A 21774-nucleotide genomic window follows, 5' to 3' on the forward strand; every position below is an offset into this window, starting at 1 on the left:
TTAATGTGTCTCGTACGATAAACAGGGCACGCCCATCTGGTGGAGGAGCCTTAGCACTTTTTTGACGATGCTCCCAGAGAAGAGCGTTGCTGCAGCTAGGGGCACATCGCCCAGGGCCCTCCTATTCACTGATGGTTGGCTGGTCCAGGTGTGTTGGTGGCCATTCTTGCACATTCTGTGCACCCGGAGACATGTCCGTCTGATCTTCTTCTCTGTGATGCGGCACAATGCAGTGCACTCGGGACAATTACTTAGTAGCTCGTCCAAACAAGACTCGAAAACAATAAACTTTCGTTCTGAGACGTAGTCGATGGTTTTGCTGCTCTCATGCTGACTGAGTGCGCTGTCAGATGCAGTGTTCTGCTGTGCATCCCTGGAATAAAAAAAAGAAAAGAAAAAAGAAGAAACCTCTTACACACCCTCTCATACTCGTTACTAAAGATGACATATATCCGACTGATACCAACCTCAGAAAGCCGGTGTCGGACATCATCATGAGGAAGCTAGCGTCAGAGGGCAGGTATAGGCTGTCTGCTTCCACGTGTGGCTCTGGCAGCTCCGTGGGACACTCTTCAACAGACTCTTCCTGTCCGGCACTGGGCAGCTCATTGTTTATTGTTGGCAGCTGGAGTGGGTCCGGTGGTGGAGCTGGTTGTCTGCGCACTGGCGGCTGCGGCGACAGAGTCAGCCCTTCAGGCAACATCCAATCCAATGGAGCCTGGGGGACATGATTTGGTGAGGAGCATCGTGGTGTCACGAGGACAGGATTCGTTTGGGACTTTCGTGATGAAGTCTTCAAGGTGACTTGTATGCAGTCTTGTACACGTTACTAAAAAAAAGTAATCGATTACAATTACTATTACTCTTGGCTAAAAAGTATTCGATTAGATTACTTGATTACTCGGCGGCAAAAGTAATTGGACATTACTTAAAGAAGTAATCGTTACTTTTCCGATTACTTTATTGTGTGAAGACACATCTTTAGCGCTCATAACAATGAACAACTTCCAACCTATATTTCACATTTGCACAATTATTGAGGAAGAAAACTGGCTCCCTCTTCGTGGTCGTTGCACCTTCACAATGCGGACGCAAGCATAGAATTCGTTTGAAGACGTTGAATGATTTGGGCGCTCGCCAGTGTGTGTGTGTGTGTGGGGGGGGGGGGGGGGGGGGAGCGGAGGGGGTTCTAGATCTTGTTAAGCTTGAGCAAGGGTTGTCGCTCAAAGTTTGCGTCGCTCAATTTATTATTCACATGTGGATTAGCTCGCATGTTATACAAAAGAGCAGCAGCTCCAGGATTCGAAACGAATCATGTGTAGTATCCATTAGCGGAAGAGATTGCCCCGACCACTTCTCAACTCGAAACATTGCTTGTCACAAAGACCACGTAGGGGAAATGGGGAAATATTTCAACTGCCCTTGTTATATTTTGCATCTGCTTTAGGCATTCTTCGGTTCTGGTTCTCCTACGGGCTGCGAGTAGGTACCTTAAGGATTTTTTTTTATTTTTTTATTTCTGTGTGTGTGTGCGTGATGGGGCTAGTTTGAACGAAGGACTCAAAAGGCTACATTCTGCTTCCTCGAACTTTGCCCTGAATGGCCTTTGTCACTCACTGTGGCTTCCCACTCCCAGTCCCAGCTCGAAAAAAAAAAACACGAAAAAACGGACATTCCACAGAAACTGTACATAGAAAGAGATTGACCTCGTTTCCTACAGCTCCGCAAAAATCTTTCTTTTTTCCGTTCGAAAAAAAAAATATTATTTTCATTTCATAAAAAAAAGGCGTGTGCCGGGGGAGGGGGGGTCCCGTGGACAAATTGTAACGGTTACAAGTAATTTTATTACTTCAAAAAGTAATCAGATTACTCTTGTGATTACTGCCTAATGAAAGTATTCAACTGATTACAAAATTACTCCAAAAAGTAATCGATTACAAGTAATTTGATTACTTGTAATGCGTACGGTACAAGTCTGCTTGTATGGCTGTGCCATCATAACGTGTTACAACGATCTGAACAATGCTGCCTTCTGTGAAATTTCTTCTTGCAGATACATACCTCGATTTCTGTAGATGCCCGAGGTCTGCGTAGCAGCGTTCCGAAGGTCAGGTCAAGCCTGTTTGGCATTACTGATCGAGGGGGCTGTTCACAGCAGAGGAAATAAAGTGTCTTTCAAAACAAAATCATCCTTGGCTCATGTAATCAGCAATAGACTAGATTACCCTAATTTGGCAGAATTGAGTACTAAAATATGCCAGCCGAGTAGTTTCAATCGGCGCACATACCTGAGCTCGAACAAGGTTCTTCGATGCCAGCATTTGCATCATGCACTGGTTCATGTCCAGAGTCAGGACCTTGCTCAGTGTCGTCACCAGAAGGTGTTGACGATGTGCTGACTTCTTCAGCGATGAGTGTGGTCTTTGCTTGTGCCGGTGCCTCCAGCAATTCAGCAATTATCTATAAATGATAGGCATAAAAACTTACAACATGGAAACAAACACACTGTCAATATGCTGCTAACACCCAGGTTCTGCTCAAATGAGGGTGACTGGCCCAAGCCCTTATCTTCGTTAGGCTCATGTCACTCTGCGTACCCTCCTCATCTTGACTTTGCTTGAACTGGTAAGCAAATCACACCGTCAAGTGCACAGTCATGAACACTAAGGTGAAACGGTCGAATGACGACCGAGGTTAATTAGTGGCCTTGCCTCGAGTCGAGAAATTGAACAACACTTGTAATAGCCTCTTGATTGGGGTGCAATTGTCATAAATGGCCAGCTGGTGTTCTTAGTGAACTTTATAAATAAACACCACATTCCACGAGATTAAGACAGAGTAACTCAGCAAAAGATTTCGCAGTATTTATTTTTGTTCTAAATTGGCACGCGTTTAGCAGCATCTATTTTTGGCATTAGAATTGGTTTTTGCTGCAATTTAATTCCATACACCACCAGGTTTTTAGGCATTCTCGGCACTTGTCGACGTGAATCATTATTGCGAGCATGTATTCAATGTACGGGAAGAACATAGACGAAACAAGATCTTATAAACCGGCACACTGTTTACAAAAAAGCCTGCATTTGCCCACACCGGGTGTGGGGACTGTGCGAACGCACAAACCGAATTCACGTGAAGTGAAGCCTCTGCGCCTGCGCAGTGCCGTCAAGAGTGCCACCGCAGTTGCGTGACGTCAGGGCCGCGTGTTGGTCTATAACTAAGATATCGTCATAGTAATCAGAAATATAAACAAGGGGTGGAAATATGTACCATAACAAGGTTCTCATTAAAAAAACTGCAGCGCTCTTTTTCATTTATTTTCCGCAGTTGAGAGAAACTGCCTTCCAGGTTAACACTGAACAGATGAAGCGACAGCAGCTTGACCACCTCATCAAGGAGAGCAGACCAGAGAGGAAAATGAGTTTTCCAAAACAGAATGATGTATACAGGCACACTTTTCTAAATGGCGTGGAACTCATACTGTGAGTACCCTATTCCGAAATTCAACAGCATCTCCTTATGCGCCACAATGAAGAATAGCACATGCTCAAGATGCCGCGGAGTTTGCACATCCTGCTAAAGCTCGGAATATACCCTCTGCAAACCAAAAGGAAGTACGTAGATCATCAATTAACCACATTCTCCTAGGAATGGTTCAGCTCGGTCCTATGTGCCATTTTCAGGTAGCCCAAATAAAAATTCGATATTTATGTGTTTATGCCAAATTTCTCAAATTAAAATTAGCAGGAATTTATCAGTAGTAATAAAGATAAATACCAGCCTTCACAACTGAGCCAAAGGTGCCGGCGCAAGCTCGTAGCTTCAAAGCAAGTTTCTAGCACATGAGCCCGAAAACCGAGTGCCATCGCCGCAGCTACTATACTCCGTTTCACCTTATGTTGTACCGCAACGAAGGCAAGAATCGCGAGCTCACAGCGTAGGCAGCTGCCTACGCTGTGAGCTCGCAGGAAAGGCTACAAGCTCGAGCTTGTAGCCTTTCCTGCGGTACATCATAAGGTGAAACATAGGATAGCTGCAGTCTCGCCATGTACACGATACCGACAGTGGAGCACCTGCGATTGGCGGCAACCTTTCGTCCGGCTAAGGGCACGATAGCGAACACGGATATAGTACACAGTTACCCTGCGCGACGCTGTTAGCGAAAACGCGATCTCGGTGTTTCTCCGCGCTCGTCCTCAAAGGCGAGTTAGCAGGCTTGCGCTAACAGCGCCGCGCAATGTACTACGCTAATCTCACGACCACTCGCATTCGTGCTTTCCTCTCAGAAACAAGCAGAAAAATATTTCAGTAGCTGCGCTCACCTCTTTCCGTCGCCGTTTTTCCACGGCGCCGCTGTGCCGCTCTCGCTTGCGTTTTCGCGTGAAGAGCGATGGCACCACGCCAGGCTTCAAATAGGCCTGTTTTACAGGCAAACCCAGACTTTGCAGTAACTTCGGGCTCGTCTTGTAGTCCTCGTCTTCGAAGTGCTCCGTGCAAAGACAATCGCCTTTGGCGGGCTTCCATGTTGGCTGGGAAGGACGGGCCGCGCGAATCCACAGCTTGCGCAACGTGGGCTCACTCGGAAACTTGTGCGCAGGCCTGCCGCTGTAACATACGCTGCTCGAACAGTCTTGTGCAGCGCAGTACCGCGGCATAACTATTGAAGAAACTGGATCAGAATGAGGAACACTCGGCGCGGTTCTCCATTAGGACTGCAGCGGGACAACCCAGTCTGCCAAGGAACGAGAGGTCTGTGACGTCAGTTCCGCTAGGGCTCCTCCGCGGTGGCGTCAATCGCACCGGCGGCTTCCGGCCGACGGATTGCTCGAACGCGGCTCTTCAATCAAAGAAATATAATAATCCGATCACCATCCCTTGGTATGGTCTTGATTTTTAGGTATAGTAACGTCCCGGGCAGCTCGTCCGGGGCTTATTTTGAAAAGTTCAGATATCGGTTCAGTATCCCTTTAAGGGAAGAACTGACATGTCCAATATGTTACGAACCCCCTCCTCTTTTGCCCTCTTTCAGTAAAACGGTCTATGCTACAGTCACAGCATAAGCTGCGACGCGTCACGGCGAAGTCGAGCATCGGCGTCGCGTTCACACACCGTGAAGCAGTGGGGCACCTGAACAAAAGCGTTCGGAACTAAATAGACATCTGTTTGGTTTCGAACGTTTTTGTGTTCCATTTCGTTCCAAAAGCTTTTGTTTCTTTTTTTCTTTTTTTGAGCGCGTGAAAACGCGTCTTCAGACACGAGCTTTTGGCATTGACTGTGCTACGACGGCAACTTTTTATAGGCGACTTTTTTTTTTTTGAGAGAGAGTGCGGGCAGTGTGCATTGGCATGGCCTCCTCTATACTAACAAAGCCTGGCAGATCGCCACGAGATGCGGCCACCGAAAGGTAAAAGTTAGAGCGACAGACAATACTCATACAACGGGCGCCCCGCTGCGGCCAGACGCCGAAACACACATCTCCCGAGCGATGGTATGTCCTATCGTGCTTTCGCGTTCCTCGAGCTATCGCTTCTTTCCTCATCGGGTTTAAAAAAATAGGTTTCGGGTCCTCGCCGCTGCAAAAGCTGTGCGCTGAATACCAGACTCCCGGAGAAATGCTCTGTCGTACCAGATCCTCGCGCTCCAAATCTGCGACCGGGCACTCTAGGCTCCGTCATGGAACTGCCAGGCTTTGTGAGTATAGAGGAGGCTATGACATTGGGTACTACAAAACACGACCAACTCTATACTTACGACCACTACGTCTGGAAACACTCCAGTACGCACCTTTCGGAGGGCCGACTTTCAGCGGCGCCTCGTGGCAAGGCCTGGAACTCTTTATATGTTTTCCTATCTTCAAGGCTGCACCAGGTTGTTTTGGCCTCTATGGTGTTGTCGGCGCGCGGTCGCAGCCAATACCATCTGGTGTTCACTGCGCAAACTAAAAAAAACCGAACTAATTAACGAATTTGACTCCTTCAGTATCTTTTACACAGAGAAAAACATTTGACATCGTGAACACGCTTGAAACCAGAAAGCGCGTTCAGCTGGCACGCACCCACGGATTACGAAAAAACCCGACGGGGTAGGAGCATAGAGATCATATTGTCACGAATTAAGGCGACGAGAACGCAAACAGTGAACTGAAAATAAACGTTTAATGGGCGAACTTCTGCCAACCAAATTTTTTTTTTCTTTATTCTTGTGCCAACCAAAAATAAGTAACGAAAGAGCGTTGAGGCAGCAGAAAAGCAGGCGGCGATTCAGCGGCGAAACAGAGAGCGCGAGCGAGACTAACTCGACAAGGTCGAAGGTAGCTGCTTATCTACCGTCCGGCACTGCAGTAATGTTTGGAGGTGGGCTAGTCGGTGATGTATTGTAAACATAGAAATAAAACAGCGCAAACAAACACAAGGACAAGTAGGAGGAGGGACACAGACACAGCGCTGACTCACGACTTACTTTCTTTCTCATCTTTTTAAAACATTTCAACATAAGAAAACAAGAAATGAAAAATAAAAGAAGAAGAATCCAGCATGTAGGATATCCTCTCTGTCATCCGGCACTATCTCGAAAGTTTGGCAAAGAAGGCTTGAGCGTCGCGCGCTCGGAGCGAGGATGAACTGACACTTTCGAGAATAACAAAGCAGAGGGAAAGTTACGTCTGGTGCGAGAATGAACGGAAATCTTCTAGAAGACCGTGATCAAGCGTTGCTTTCTCGGTTCTGCGGGTGGCAATATGGTAGGAGGACCGAGCTTTTGCGCCGCCTAGTGAGAAGGCCTCTCACTAGGCGGCGCTAAAACTCGGCCCTCAACCGAGAGCAGGCACTTCCATAGGGATTGCTCAGATGGAGTCGTCGTAAGTATAGGGTTGGTCGTGCTGCAAAAACCCCCGTATTGAGCGGGTTATTAACGCTGTGTCGTAGGGACAAGACGACGAAGTGAGAATAAGTGCACGCCGGCTGTATTGCTTGTCATCATTTATTTCGATTTCATGGGGCCTCTGTTCGTTCCGGGTACCGCGGTACTCGCAACGAGAGTTTTAATGAACGAAGCAAGACGAGCTCCAGTGAGAGCAGATTCGACGGCACTTGGTGGCCGCGTTTATCAGCGGCCAGCGGAACGCTCCCAGGACTGGATGGCTAGGTTGGAAATTTACATGGTCATTTTATAAGGTCACAGACAGGCACATAGCCAGGGGGAAGGCCCATGGGGCCCGGGCCCCCCTCCCCCCCGAAATCTTCCATTTTGCATGGGTCCTTCTCTCCCCCCTCCCCCTCATACAGCATTTTGTCGTGGGTGAGCCTGCCCGCCCCCCCCCCCCCCCTTCCCTTCCCCTCCCCCGGAAACAAAATCCTGGCTACGTGTATGGTCAAAGAAGTGTCGTTTTCCCGTCTGATTAGTGCAGGCAATAGACCATTTACTAAAACACTGTTCTTTGAGTTCCCCAGTGATCGGTAGTTTTGACCAATTCGATGCTTACTCACTTTCGACTGTAATCCGGAGCCATCCTGAGCATACGCCGTGCAGATTGCACAGAACTGTCATATTATTTTGAAAATTTCGCATCAATATAAGCGTTTTGTTTCTTTTACACTGGACATGCAATATTCACCATTCAACCTGACGGAGTAGCTGAAATCCCTTCCAATATTACCATTCTCGTGATTGTTGTTTTAACAGGAATTGCTTGAAAGGCCGAGAATTTATAACAACCAAAACCAGGATTTAACTCGTCGTCAGCGGGGTTGTTTATAGCATTTCTGACATATTAGGATAATATAAGCGTCCTTACAGCCGTACGAGAATCATAATAAAGTGAGAGATTTCTGCATCCCAGCGAGGTCGAAGGGTGGATTGCATACACAGTATAAAAAATGCTGGCATTGACGAGAAAGTTTACAAGTGATATGACGGGTCGCTGCAATCTAGATCAGGCTCATTCAGAGAGGCTCCAGATTACAGTCAAAATTGTGTAAGCATCGAATTGGTCAAAATTGCCGACCACTAGGAAACCGTAGGAACACCGTCCCCAAGATTCCTCGAGTGCGAGAAGGGGCGCTTGGGGGATTCAGCAAGTGACCTATTGTCTCCGCCAATCAGACGCCAAGACGTCACTCCCGTGACATTTTAAAATGCACATGTAAATGTCCAACCTAGGTGCACAGGATTATCCTTTCTTCACTGCCAACAGATATGCTCGTTACTGATTCCCGTTTTCTGCATATTGATATTACCAAACACCCATAGAAGGCTACTGACTTCAAGGAAGCTTTATTTTCATTCGCCGTGCGCAACTACCTCTTTGGCTTGCTCCCATACCAAATGAACCAGGCCTAGATGGGCACCTTCACCAATGCAGCAGCCAAATGCAAGATCAAAGCATGCGAGCAGTGTCAGGTGAAGCAAAAGGATACATCATCACCGATCCATGCTAATAAGAAATCAGGACGAAGCTTTTATGGCGGCCATTAACTGTGCCAGTCAATGAGATCAAGAAGGTCCTTGAGTTGTTTGGCACTGTCAAGGACATACAAATAGAAAGATGATGATTTTCGTATCTAGATGGGACGGAGAAAGTGACAAGAGTGGCGACGGTAGTTCTGTAGGAGCATCTTAGTGTAGACAAGGTACCACTTATGCTGACCATTTATGGGGTGAACACGCTAGTGGTTTTCCCTGGACGACCTCCTCTCTACTTACGGTGTAAAGCCATTGGTTCCGTCCGCGGACAGTGCATCACCACACGATGCATCAAGTGCTGGCCTTATGGGCATACGAGTGAAGAATGCGTTGTCACGTACGCGTCAAAACGTCTAGGAAGCCCTCCGGCTAAGGTTGACGAAAATCAGCATATCATGGACGTGGAAGATATGTACAAGAGTTAAAGCAGCACCCTAGACTCTTCTGGCGTTGTAACAATCGAGTTCAAGTTCATTCGGGTGCTTGTGAACATCAGGATGCTGAGCTGGTTTTGGAATGGTACGAAGACGCGAGCTCAAAGCAGGACCTTCCTACAAGCCCAGAAGCTGTTGTTCAGGCGAACAAAAGCAGGAACTCAAGAAAGCAGCCTAAACAAAAAGAACTACGGAGAGGGAGGCGAATGATTGAAGGACATGCAAAAAAGCCAAACTGGCCACAATTGAACTCTAGACGTTTGAGGAGCCTGGAAGAGAGATGACTTCCTGATTACACAAGAGCTACATACAAGCTTGTTCTTTTAAGAACAACTAGGACAGTCTAAGTTCAAGGATCGGCAGAAAATAATTGTAACCCGATCGGATACCAACGCCAAAGACGACTAGAGTGTTCGATAGAACCACCCAGATTGACCCACTCAGTATTTCCACTCGCAATTCCCGCGAGTTAAATTCATCAAGTATTTAAGTATAAATTATTTTGCTTTCTAGAGACGCATAACTGCGATATAGTTACCTTACAAGAAACAAAGTCGTGACCCTGCATAGAGCTACTCAAAAGACGTATTTCACTGTCCAGCTATTAACTACTCTACTCAATGTACGATTATGCATAAAAAGCTATTCATTATCGAATGTGCAGTTTCTTCGAAGGCGCTAATGCTGGTTAACTTTTTGCCGCTAATCTGCTCATTCATACTTACATTGGAACATAATTGCTTTTTATGTATGCAATGAGGTAGCGAACTCGTTCAATCAAGTACGTGTCCACGCTGACACTAGGTTCAGCGTAATTGTTCTAGGAGAGTTTCACTGTGTGTTGGATATCAGACAGAACACCGTCCAAAAAAATTAGGATTTCAGCACAGATGTCCTGCGAGCTGTTTTTCAGGATTGTGATTTGTTTGACTCATCGAAAACGAAATACGCTCAAAAACACAAACTTTTAAGGGTCGTTCCTGCACGGTTAGATCGTATATATATTTGGTGTCAAAAATGCCGTGAGCGATTGTAAATTGATACCTGCTTTTTTTTCTTCTGACCCCTGTATGGTTAGGCTAAACGTAGGTTATGAAAAATGTCCTGTACAACATGCCAAAATCGTGGCTAGTCTGGAAGATGAATGACAGGCTCCTCGACAACGATAACTTCAAACAAAATGTGGATAAATTGCTAAGGAGCTTGGTCAGGTGAAAGATGGACGGTGCCATAAATGGGAAATATTCAAGCTTGAATTGAGATAGCTATCAAAATATCCTCAATTATAAAATTTAAGAAAAATAAACAGATGAACGGCGCTTAAACAAAAACATTTTGTATCTTTACCATCTCAAGTTATAGCTATCAAAATATGCTCAGTGATAAAATTTGAGAAAAGAACAGATGAACGGCGCTTAAACAGAGACTTTTTGTATCTTTACCATCTCGAGTGCCATCAACCTGGGAAATACAAAACTGATATCAACCCCCCCCCCCCCCCCCACACACACACACAAAAAAAAAAAAAAAAAAAAAAAAAAACTTGAAGAGTATGACGAGACGTTACAAAGGGGCTGCTGTTAGAACAAGAACATTAGAAATAATGGAAGTGGAATAGCCTGCAGAACGATACCTAAACGCAAAAAAAAAATTCCACAGAACGAAGTTAGTGTCCCGAGTAAGACAGAGTGGAGCCAGCATTAACTGATGAACAGAATATTGAAGCCTCTCTTTGTATCCTATTATGAAGACATCTTTTCGCAAAGACACATCCAAGAACGAACGAAATAATACCTGGAGTAGCAGCCGTTCGAAGCGAGAAGACGAGAAGGCTAAACGATAACCTTAAAGCTGAAGAAATCGAAACAAATATTGTTGAAATGGAGATTCGAAAATCTCCAGGATCGGGTGCGCTACAGACAATTTCTACAAAAAGTGCAAGAAAGAAACTTGTGCCGATTCTTTTTAATGTTTTCAACGTGTCGTAAGAATTTGGTTTCTTACCGACGTCGTTCCGAAAAGCCTACACATTGCTGATCCCGAGATCAAAAGGCCTCAGTAGACTACAGGATGTCGAAAGATATAGACCAATGAGTTTCCCGAATCGCGACTATAAAATCTTCGCCCGATACTTGCGACCGAATTCAAAGTGTTATATCAATCGTTGTGGACGACTGTCAAGCTAGCTTCATAAAAGTAAGAAAGATTCAAACAAACGTGCACTTTGTGCGCTAAATATTAGGATATGCCAACGAACTAATGAAGCAGCTGCTATATTACAAATTGATCTTGCAACGGTCTTCGACCGAGTGGAGCATTACTTCCTTTTCTCTCGTTTTATGCATGTAGAAATTGATGAGAAAACTCAGAAAGGCGTTCGACTTCGTTACAGAAACATTTCGACAAAATTAATAATTAATGAATTCCTTACAATACACATTCAAGTACAGCGCTCCGTGCGTGTTTAGTGTCTTCTCTCACCGCTCCTTTATGATTTATACTTGGAACCACTTTCTAGAGACGTCATAAACACTGTGCAAAGTTTTCGACTCCATGACTGTGAAGTCAAAATCCTCACTTATGCTGAAGACCTGGCACTGCCGTTTTCGAATGAGCCAAGCATGGAAAAGGCGATGACGTTTATTAAAATTTCTCTGCTACTTCTGGTACCACCATCAACAAGGAAAAAACCCGCTTGCGGCTCGTGGTGGGTGGTGGACAGCACCGACCAGATTTGTGGATATTCCATGGTCAAAGTAAATATGAAAAAAACACACTTTTGGCAAAATATATAAAAATAGATGTTTATACAAATGACGCACTTAAAATAAAAAGGCGGCGAGGTCTTTCTAAGAAAGTAACGGACACACTTGGTTTTTTAGTGTTCTAGTGAATCAATCCTTTTTAGAGCCCCGCTCGAAAAAGGTTCTAGTCGAGCAGCTTGCCCACACGGTGTTTCAGAATTCGTTATATCGTTTACGCTCCTTTGAACCGCGACAATATTGACAAATGGAGTTGATCAAGAGGGTCAAGCGCATGCCAACACCAACTAAATGGAAAATATTATTCTTTCTTGCCTTTCATTTAAGAACTGTGCCAGGCAAATAATGGCTTGAATCCCGAGGCATTGAAGAAATGTGGTCAATGGACTGCAGAATTCGTAGGACTACTGAAACGTTTAGGCGTGCTTTTGTATTGTACATTAATGCAGTCTTTTTCTGGACTGTCTTCAAACGAACCCTGAATAAAGAGTTGGAAGCCAAGGAAAGAAATTTGAGATATTTGCATTTTTCCGATCAGCTGGAGAGAGTTTCTGATAAACGTGCATTCTTAGGACTTCACAGTCTGGAAAACAAGGAAGGTCTATACCGAAGGGAAAGTTACCAAGCCTTCATGGATGAACTTAAAGAAAACATTGCAATCGCAGTATAGGCTACGCATGCCTAGTATGTGTGAAGATGAAGATTTAAAGGGGGGTGGTGAAAAGGTTAAGTCGGTCACCCCACATCATATAGGTCAAGCTCTTTCCTTGAAAGTCCGAACCCTTTTTTTTTTTACTGCGCTGGGGGGCTAAGCTCGGCACGGAGAGTTCAAGGCGAGTTCTCCGCCAAACTCGCCGCCCGCCGCGATTGGTCGGCGCCGTGCATGACGACACGCGCTGTCACTTTCTAGGTCGTGACGTCACAACGGAGGGTTTGAGGCGGTCAGAGAGTGGCATATCCGGAACACGCGGCGAGATGCTGGGACGTCATTGTGACGTGGCCAAAGCCGCCGCGGATAGCAAAAGTTGCCGGCTCCGACCTAAGTGAGTTTGGGCAAGTTGGGCGCGAGATGGGGGAGAAGCGTCCAAAATGGCAGCGCTTTTGTTCGTGTTTCGCCGTCAGCGTAGGTATCTAAACCACGCCAATGTGTTTTACATGGACGACGTTGATTTTCAACAACACTATCGCCTCTTGTAAGACGTGGTAAGGTGGCTGAGCGATGAACTGCGTGGCGAACCGGGCTTTAGGCGATGGAGCCGTGAATGAACCGTTGTCCCCGTTGTGAATCCTACAAATAAATTCTACAAAGTGAATCCAGAAACACATGAGTTTTTACGGCAACCTGCAACCAGGAACGCCATTTACCATTACCTACAGGCTTTTACAAATATTCTGATGGTTTGCTGCGCTGCATAAATGTAAAGAAACGCACTTGATAAAATTTAAACTAAAATAGAGGATAGAAGAAAAGCAATGTGCATGACTGGCGCAGACTAACAACTGTGTAATTTCTTTCTCATCTTACTCCCTCCACACCGTATTTCGACAAACAAATTGGTCGTTACTTGTTTATACAGCAGGAGAACATGCCAGAACATGGCGACATTGTTACCCACTGTAGATAAGCAAATTAGCCAGTGCAGTATGACTGCTAGCCTGGGGACTTTAACGTGCACCACGCAGTAGTGATCCACGACCGCACGCCGGTACGATGACCATTCCGATCGACACGGGAGGGGTGCGGATTGAACCCACGATCCTGGATTCTGCAGCGCGAGCTTTCGCTCTACGTGCACCCTATTTTCAGAAACATATTGTGGCTGTCTGGTGGTGTGGGGGGAGAAAGATGAGAAAGAAATTACACAGTTGTTAGTCTGCGCCCTTCCTGTATGTTGTTTTTCGTCTATTCTCTGCTTTAGTTTAAATCTTTATCAAGTGCGTTTTTCTTGTATCTACGCAGCGCAGCAAACCATCACAATGTCTAATCAACTAGCCCATATAGAAGCAATATTTGTATAATTAGCATCCGTGCTGTTACCGATTGTTTTTTGTCATTTACGATTTAAATAAAATAATTGGGTCGCGTGTATGTTGATACAGCCTAAACCTTGGTCTGCCTCAACGGGCGACAATCCTCTTAGCACGTAGATGAGAAATTTAGCCTATACAGTACTACCGCTAGCCTTTAACGATCATCCCGTGGTAGTGATACACGACCGCACGCCGGTACGATGCTCATCCACATCGAAACGGGTAGGGGTGGAGATTGAACCCAGGACACAGGGGGTTCTGCAAAGGAGCTTTCGCTCGACGTGCTCCGGAGGAAGACGAAGTGTCTCTAAGAAGGTTGCACTTTTCTAGCCTCGTTCGGTTGAAACCGAATATTGATTGTTATCAGCTGCCTTAATAGCCAGAAATTGAATCAACATTGAAGAACGCTGATCCCGTCATCAACTGGTGGGTATCCCCGCACTGGGTCTTTCCCAGTGCAAGTGAATCGACCTCGCCATGTCCCTCAAGTCATCTTCACTGCAATCGAATCACAAGGCCACCACCGAAAGGTACAGTCTGCCTTCCTCCATATGCGGTCACTCAATATCCGCATCAGAAGCTGATAATAACAGCCTGACTGGAAATCCTGCTGTGGGACCCACTCTAGAGGATCAGGATGCTACCACATCCCAGCGGCGGGTGATAATTCCCCCTAATGACATGGAAATGTCCGACATCGATGACGAACGCTGGACCCCAGCTAAGACGTCAAAAAAGTGGAAAAAACCTAGCTCGAATTCAGGCAACAGCACTGGCACAATTTGCACAGGCATCCTAATGACAGAAGGTCTTACGGTTATCCTTGTACTAGCTGCCGAAGACACTCTAATTACGTCATTGAGCAGTCTAAAAGTATCCGATGCTCTGAACTTACTCTGCCCAGAGTGCATCATAGAAATAAGGTACAACAGACGCCTGAACCTCATAGCAGTCGATACAAGGAATGGACAGACGACGCGTGCCCTTCTAGACTGCAAGAAGCTATGTGGGATTCCAGTAAGAGCTTACGAACCGCTTCCTCAGCATTACGCTGTAGGCGTAATCACAGAAGTGGACACCGCGCTGTCCGAAGCTGATGTCTGGGAGCATTTAAGAACTCCGGAAAATAGGGTAGCAAGACTTCGTCGGCTTGGACAGAGCTCAGCGATGAAGATCTCCTTCTGCTGTACAACACTACGAAATTTTGCCTACCTTGGCCTTGTGCGACATTCCGTGACCCTGTTCAAAGAACGCCCTATACAGTGCCGCAAATGCTGTCGCTACGGGCATCGCGAGGCATCCTGCAGAAACGCCCCTTTCTGCAACCGTTGCAGTGGCACTCATCCAGATACAGAATCTTGTACCGCACAAGAGAAGTGTGTAAACTGCGGTGAAGTCCATTCTGCCAAATCTCCATCTTGCCCAAAATGGAGGAAAGAAAGGAAAACTCGCAGCTATGCTAGACATCACGCGGTCGACTTTCGCACCGCCAAAGTCGCCTTACAATAGCCGAATGCTCCGGACCCAACAAAGGGCAGCGATGAGTTTCCTCCACTTCCCCAGATGTCTGCGGCCGGGGAAACCGGGAAGCAGGGACAGAACCAAGACACATACGCTTCTATTTCAAAGGGACAGGAAAAAGGCAAGCCAAGAGCAGGCATTACCAACAATGGGGAGAATTCAGACGAATTACCACAAGAAACCACTACTGAGGCCACAGTGTCTAAAGGTGCCAACCACCAACGTTCTTCGGAGAGGTACCGTCCACCACCACAAAGAACAACACCACCAAGCCAGGGTTGGATTCCTCTTCTTAAGGCAGCAACTAACATGGCTTCACGCTGCTAGCAACAGTGAATTCGGAATGGTCACGTTGCATACTTACATTTCTTCAAATGATAGATCCACTTGTGAGATCACTGTGAAACCGGGAGGGAACCAGTGCAGCAAGCAACTTACGCGCTTTCGTCACCAAACACATTCTTTCATACCTGAGAGGAATATAAATAACCTTCAAACTCGTTTCCCTGAGCTCTTACAGGCGAGACGGACTGCAGTGATACAAAAATCTAACATTTTTCCTCTAGAGGTACAGATATTTTCTTCTTTTTTTCACTACAACAATGAAGCCCTACCCAAAGAGCAATCTCGGGTATCAATCCTTCTAAGAGAAAGCTTTAACTACCAATCCACAGACATCTACGATTGGGGACACTAGTAGAAGACCTACAGCCCGCCCCCAGCCTCTCACCTCTTCCGCCCTCCAGTGGAACTGTAACGGCTTGAGAACGAGACTCCCAGAGCTACGCGACCACGTTTTACACTACGCCTACGATGCTGTGGCCCTCCAGGAACCCAGAATGCCAGCCGGCAGCATACGCATTGCGGGTCACGCAGTTTACTGCAGCAGGCCTCTTGTGGCGGGCGTGACACCGCGAGCAGCCCTCTTAGTTCGACGAAACCTACGACAGATAGAGATAGACCTCAGCGATCTTTGCAGTGAAGGAGCAGATTTCGTGGCAGTAAAATTGGAATTCGGAGACCGTTACCTGACCATCGTCTCCCTAATGTACCTTGGGACGTCCATGTACTCGCGGACATTTGCGCACGGGCCAAGGGAGAGGTTATAATTGCCGGCGACTTCAATGCCCATTCACAGTCCTGGGGGGACAGAAGGGATTCTTTGCGAGGTCGAGAGCTACAGGCAATGCTAGATAGGCTCGACCTCAGAGATATTACAAGTGGGAACCCGACATTTGTACGGCCTGGAGTGACGGGAAGCGTAATTGATCTGACTTTCACGACTTGGGCCCTACGTCTCAATGCAACTCCTCAGGCAGACAGCTGGGGAAGTGATCATCTACCCATTGTCATCGGAAGGCCGCCAAAAGCTCCTCTGAAGACTTGCCGCGTCGTCGACTGGGATCGCTTCCGTACCCTGCTCCAAGAAGTGCTGGAAGAAGGACGATCCTTCACCCCGGAAACGCTCTCCCGCGTCCTCCAAAAGGTCACCCGCGAAGTCAGAGTGCCAACAACACGTCCCAACCCCGACCTCAAATGGCTAGAACTGCGGGCAAAAAGACGTCTCGCCCAGCGACGGTCATGGGCCACTGGAGATCCGGCAGATGTACTGGCATACCGGCGACTGGATGCCAAGTTCAGGAGGCACGGTAAAAAAACTAGCACGCCAACAATGGCGCCTCAAATGCATCACCTTAGACAAACCAGCCGGGGGAAGCCGGGCCTGGCGGATGTCGAGAACACTAGCAGGTCGCCCAATCGCCCAAAACCCTGTCCTTGGAATGGCCGTGGCAATGAACCTTCAATCAACAGAGATGGCCGAACTACTCGCGGATGCATTTACTGAGGTTCCACCACTGCCGGCTGCCAGCCCGCCCCCCCAGGGTTGGAGCAAGTTCCGTCACCCAACAGCGACCCCCATGCAGCAGCCAGACGAAGACTTCACCCTGCACGAACTGCAGCACGTTCTCGATGCTCTCCCGAGACACCGTGCGCCCCCAGGCCCAGACGGAATCACCAACCAAGCATTGAGAAACGTTAACGAGTCGGCTGTCCCAGCAATGCTGACTCTAATCAATCATGTGTGGAGGACCTCTAAAATACCAGAAGCGTGGAGAGAAGCAACCATGGTACCACTACTGAAACCCGGGAAGCCCCAAGACCAACTAAGCTCCTATAGGCACATCTCATTGACATCATGCCTCGGCAAAGTGAGGGAACGAATGGTGCTACGTCGACTAGTCTACCACTTTGAGGCGGTCGGGGCTCTGCCAGACTGCTTCTCGTGGTTCCGCCACCACAGGAGCACCGCGGACGCAATTGGTGACATCACCAGCTCGCTGGAGGACGCCAAAGCACAAGGTTGGTCGGCGATGGCCGTATTCCTAGACGTCCGCAAAGCCTTCGACGCCCTCCCGCACCGAATCCTCATCTCAGCCCTGCGTCGTTTCGGGGTATGTGGACGACCTCTTAACTACATTTGCGTATTCCTCACTGAACGCACCATGTGCGTGAAGGTCGGCGGAGCGCTGAGCAAGCCCCGACGAGTCGACCATGGCGTTCTCCAATTGAGCGTAGTCAGTAAGCTCCTGTTTGCACTGGCGATTGCATCACTCCCAGCCGCAGCAAGGGTAGGCGAGGAACCAGCACTCCCGATAAGCATGGCTGTCTATGCGGACGACGTGGCGCTCTGGTCCACGGCCCCAGGCTACCGTAGGCAACGGATGGCACGCGCCCTCCAGAGAGCACTTACAAACACTGTGTACCACTTGCATCAACTGGGTCTGACAACATCGGCAGAAAAGACTGTTGCTCTATGCTACGCACCAAGGAGACCCTCAAAGTTCCAACCGACCCTGTTCGTCGGAGATGTCCCGGTGAGAGTGGAGAAGACAGTCACGTACTTACCTAGGACTCACATTGGACCGGAGGCTATCCTGGGGCCCAGCAACGCAGGTGGTGCTCCAGAGGATGCGAACGCACATAAATATCCTCCACGCGCGTGGTGGAACTACCTGGGGCACATCACAACAAATGCTACTACAGCTATACAAGGGTCTCATTCTGGCTCGCCCACTCTACGCCTTACCGCTCATTCGACTGAGCGGCAATCAGATCGAGGACCTAGAGAGAGCGCAACCTGTAGCTCTAAGAATTTGCATCGGAGTTCCCCGTTCGGCATCGTCACGACACACTCTTACCGAAACAGGTATGAATACCGTTGAAAACCTTCTGCAAGAACGAGCGCTCGGACATCTCATCCGAATGAGCAACTGCGACTCTACCATCACGCTCTTGATAGGCATCGCCGAACGTACAGATTCGGAACTGGGAGCGCAGCTCTGCACTTTAGGCGACATCGCGGGTACACCAGGACCGCTAGCGCCACTTCCAGCACAACACACAGATCCTCACCCTCTGAGGGTTAATATCTGCTTACCAGGGCTGCGGACCAAGAAGAGCGCAGCAGTGGTAACCGCTCGGCAGCTGACGGAAAGTCACTTGGATGCGGAGTACGATGGGCGGACACGCGTTTTTACCGACGGGTCGGTAGACCCATCTGGAAGCACAGCAATAGCAGCGGCCTTCTTTGAGGCTGCAGCCGTAGGTATACACGAGCGCCTGTCCCATCAGGCATCCTCTACTACCGCAGAGCTGGCGGCCATACGACTTGCCCTCTGGGGAATTCGGACAGGCTGCGCACGGGGGCTCAGCTGGGTAGTCCTCAGCGACTCAAGAGCGGCTCTCGGGCTACTATCGGGGCTAGAAAGGGCTACGCCTCTGGCGCGGTCAGTCGCACAAGATGCAGCCGAGCTTCAGGAGAAAGGCCACGAGATTATCTGTCAGTGGATCCCCAGTCATTGTGGTGTCAGGGGAAACAAAGTCGCCGATTCCCTAGCAGCGCAGGCTCACAAAAACCCCGGATGTCCGCTTTCTACAGTTCCCCGTTTCTCAGACGCCAAGCTTCTGGTGAGAAAAACCATCACACGACAGAATCCGGACCCGAGAGTGGCGGACGGCACGTTCTCAGCCCGTCTCCCACGAGGGTTGGATCGTCACACTGCCGCGGTGCTCCACCGTCTGCGGACCGGAAGCGCTTTCACACCAGCGTGGATAGGCCGCTTCAGGCCTGATCTCAACCCCAATTGCCAAACCTGCCAGGAAACTGCCGACGCCGAGCACCTCCTCCTACACTGCACCGACTATAATGACGAGCGTACTGCCCTCCATAACGCCTGTTCCCACCTCGGACTCTCCAGTGCTAGCCTGGAGGACGTTCTGCATCGGCGGCCAACGCGAGCTGTGATAGACATGGCACTAAAAAAACTAATAACTTACATGAAGGACACGGAACTCCTAGAAATTCTTTAGGAGACCACCTACAGTTCAACACACCAGAACAAGGCACGACTACCCAATCTACCGTTCCAGCTCATGATTACGAAATCTGCATTTCAGACACAGCTTGTTCTGCCAAGACAAGAAACGTCATTCCTTCAATCGAACGTTCGTGCCGATATTAGCCTTGAAGCACAGTTACCAGTCAACGCAGCTTTAAGATATTTAGATATTTGCCCTAAGACGGCTCCACATCAAACTTCGACAGGCTTTGCGTTCTGAGGCTTGGGTCGTCCTATGACTAGACATGCCGGCGACGGCCAGGACATCCCCCTGCACCTCGCTCCCCCCCCCCCCCCCCCAAACCTAATCCTCTCTCTTTCTATCCTTTCTTTTTCACCCAATCCCCTTCCCTATCGACAGTGACATGTGCCCACTAAGTGCACAAGCAACAGTCGATTTAAAAAAAAAAAAAAGATATAATAAACATCGCTTTCACTCACTCACTCGACGTGCTCCACGCTAGTGTGCGCAAGCCAAGCCGGCCACCAATCACCCAATTTAAATAAAATTAAACACTTTACTGCGGACCGTAGGGCCAAATCGGAGCTACGCTGGGGAACTCTCCGCCGCCGAGGGGGTCGGAAATGTAAGAGGAGTGTGGGAAACTCGCCGGGGCGGAGTCAAAAGAAGCTCCTCCCTTCCGCCGTGACGTTGCATTGGAGAGATTCCCGCCGAAGGCGAGCTTAGCCCCCCTGTACACATAAAAAGTAGTAAGTGCATAGTTGCCTTGGACTTGCATTAGTCACGCTGGGTATTTGAGAACGTATTGCGTTATGTACGAACCCTGTAAATGACATCTTTAGATTGCGTGATGTGTATTAATGTGTATAAATGTAAATAAATGTTTTCGAAAAAAAAAACGCTTTGGCGCGGCCTAGTGGGAACGTGCCCGCTTCAAACGCCTAGAACCCTGAATTCCAGTGGACGGCGGGCTTTTTTTCTTTCAAGGATTTGCCAGCATCGTAGACGAGCGCCCTACGTCGCTAACTACAACATCAACAACGACAGGAACTACAGCTACTACTACTGCAACATCAACAACGGAGGTAATTTCCAGTGGTAACAAGAGACCACTATAGCTAACAGAATGCAGAAACAACATACATGAATGAAGTGAAGCACATTAATAATAAAATTAATAATCTTTTATTTTCCTTGAATATGGTCAGCTGAACAATTACAAATTTGAAAAAACCGTTAGAGGAAATACATACACACCGCTATCAACTTGCTGCCTTTAATACTTCGTCTTCCTTTTTTTCCCCTTTACTACAGCTAGTGATGACAGCCATCCGACATGTCCACGCGATGCCCCCCTCAGGGTGTTATGCGGGAAAAAAGGAAAATAAAATTTTATTTTTATTTTTTATATTACAAAACAAAAGAAAAGGGGAAAAGAGGGCAAAAACCTGATACTGCAGGTTGACGAGGCCCTAGTTCCCATATACACCTTGGCGAAAAAATAGCGTAAAAATATTTCATAGAAAGAAATTTTGTACGATTTTTAGAGACAACAGAGGACACAAAAACGCAAGAAAAAACTAGTGCCAATAACATCCCAAATGAAGCAAAAAAACTACAACAACAGCAATTTACAGCATTCACATTGAAAACATATATTGCATTTTATTCGGTTCTTCCGATGATTATTTTGGCTATATTTTTTATTCTTCAGAAACTATTCAGCGTAAAGTATTCATATTATAAAGTGAGATGCTTCTTCAATGCGGTAAGTACGGAATGGGCAAAACATGAACGGCTGATGTAATGAAATGATTATTGTTATAAAGGAAAGCCCTGCGATACGTTGAAAATGTTTAAATGCGCACGTTTGGTTCTATGGTTTTTACATCGAGATATCAAAATAACCATGTGCGACGAAGAAACGGTGAGCGCAAAATGGCACATTTCACGTAAGATGTGCAATTTTCAATTATTTGTTTTGATTGTCGTGCTGCATAAAGTTTGAGTAATTATACATAGAAGAAATTAACGAGTAATAAAAAGGGACTGGGCAATGTAGTTTTTAATTTTTTTTATTAGCCTAACGTTTTCCGATAATTATGTTTAAAAATAGTATATATGATGATCGCACGTTATGTCGTGCAAGAAATACACCCCAGTTTTTCTTTCAAAGCTGTAATGATACGTCAACTTGAGATCAT

The 21774-nt window shown here is 47.4% G+C and overlaps 2 pseudogenes; one reads left to right on the plus strand and one right to left on the minus strand.

Annotated features, from left to right (window-relative positions):
• LOC120836197 lies at positions 1-14977 on the minus strand (annotated as a pseudogene).
• Positions 14978-18178: 3201 nt separating this feature from the next.
• On the plus strand, positions 18179-19514 carry LOC115327653 (annotated as a pseudogene).
• Positions 19515-21774: the final 2260 nt, after the last annotated feature.

The sequence above is a fragment of the Ixodes scapularis genome, unplaced genomic scaffold, assembly GCF_016920785.2.
Source record: "Ixodes scapularis isolate PalLabHiFi unplaced genomic scaffold, ASM1692078v2 PGA_scaffold0__279_contigs__length_252992795, whole genome shotgun sequence".
Lineage (NCBI taxonomy): Eukaryota > Metazoa > Arthropoda > Arachnida > Ixodida > Ixodidae > Ixodes > Ixodes scapularis.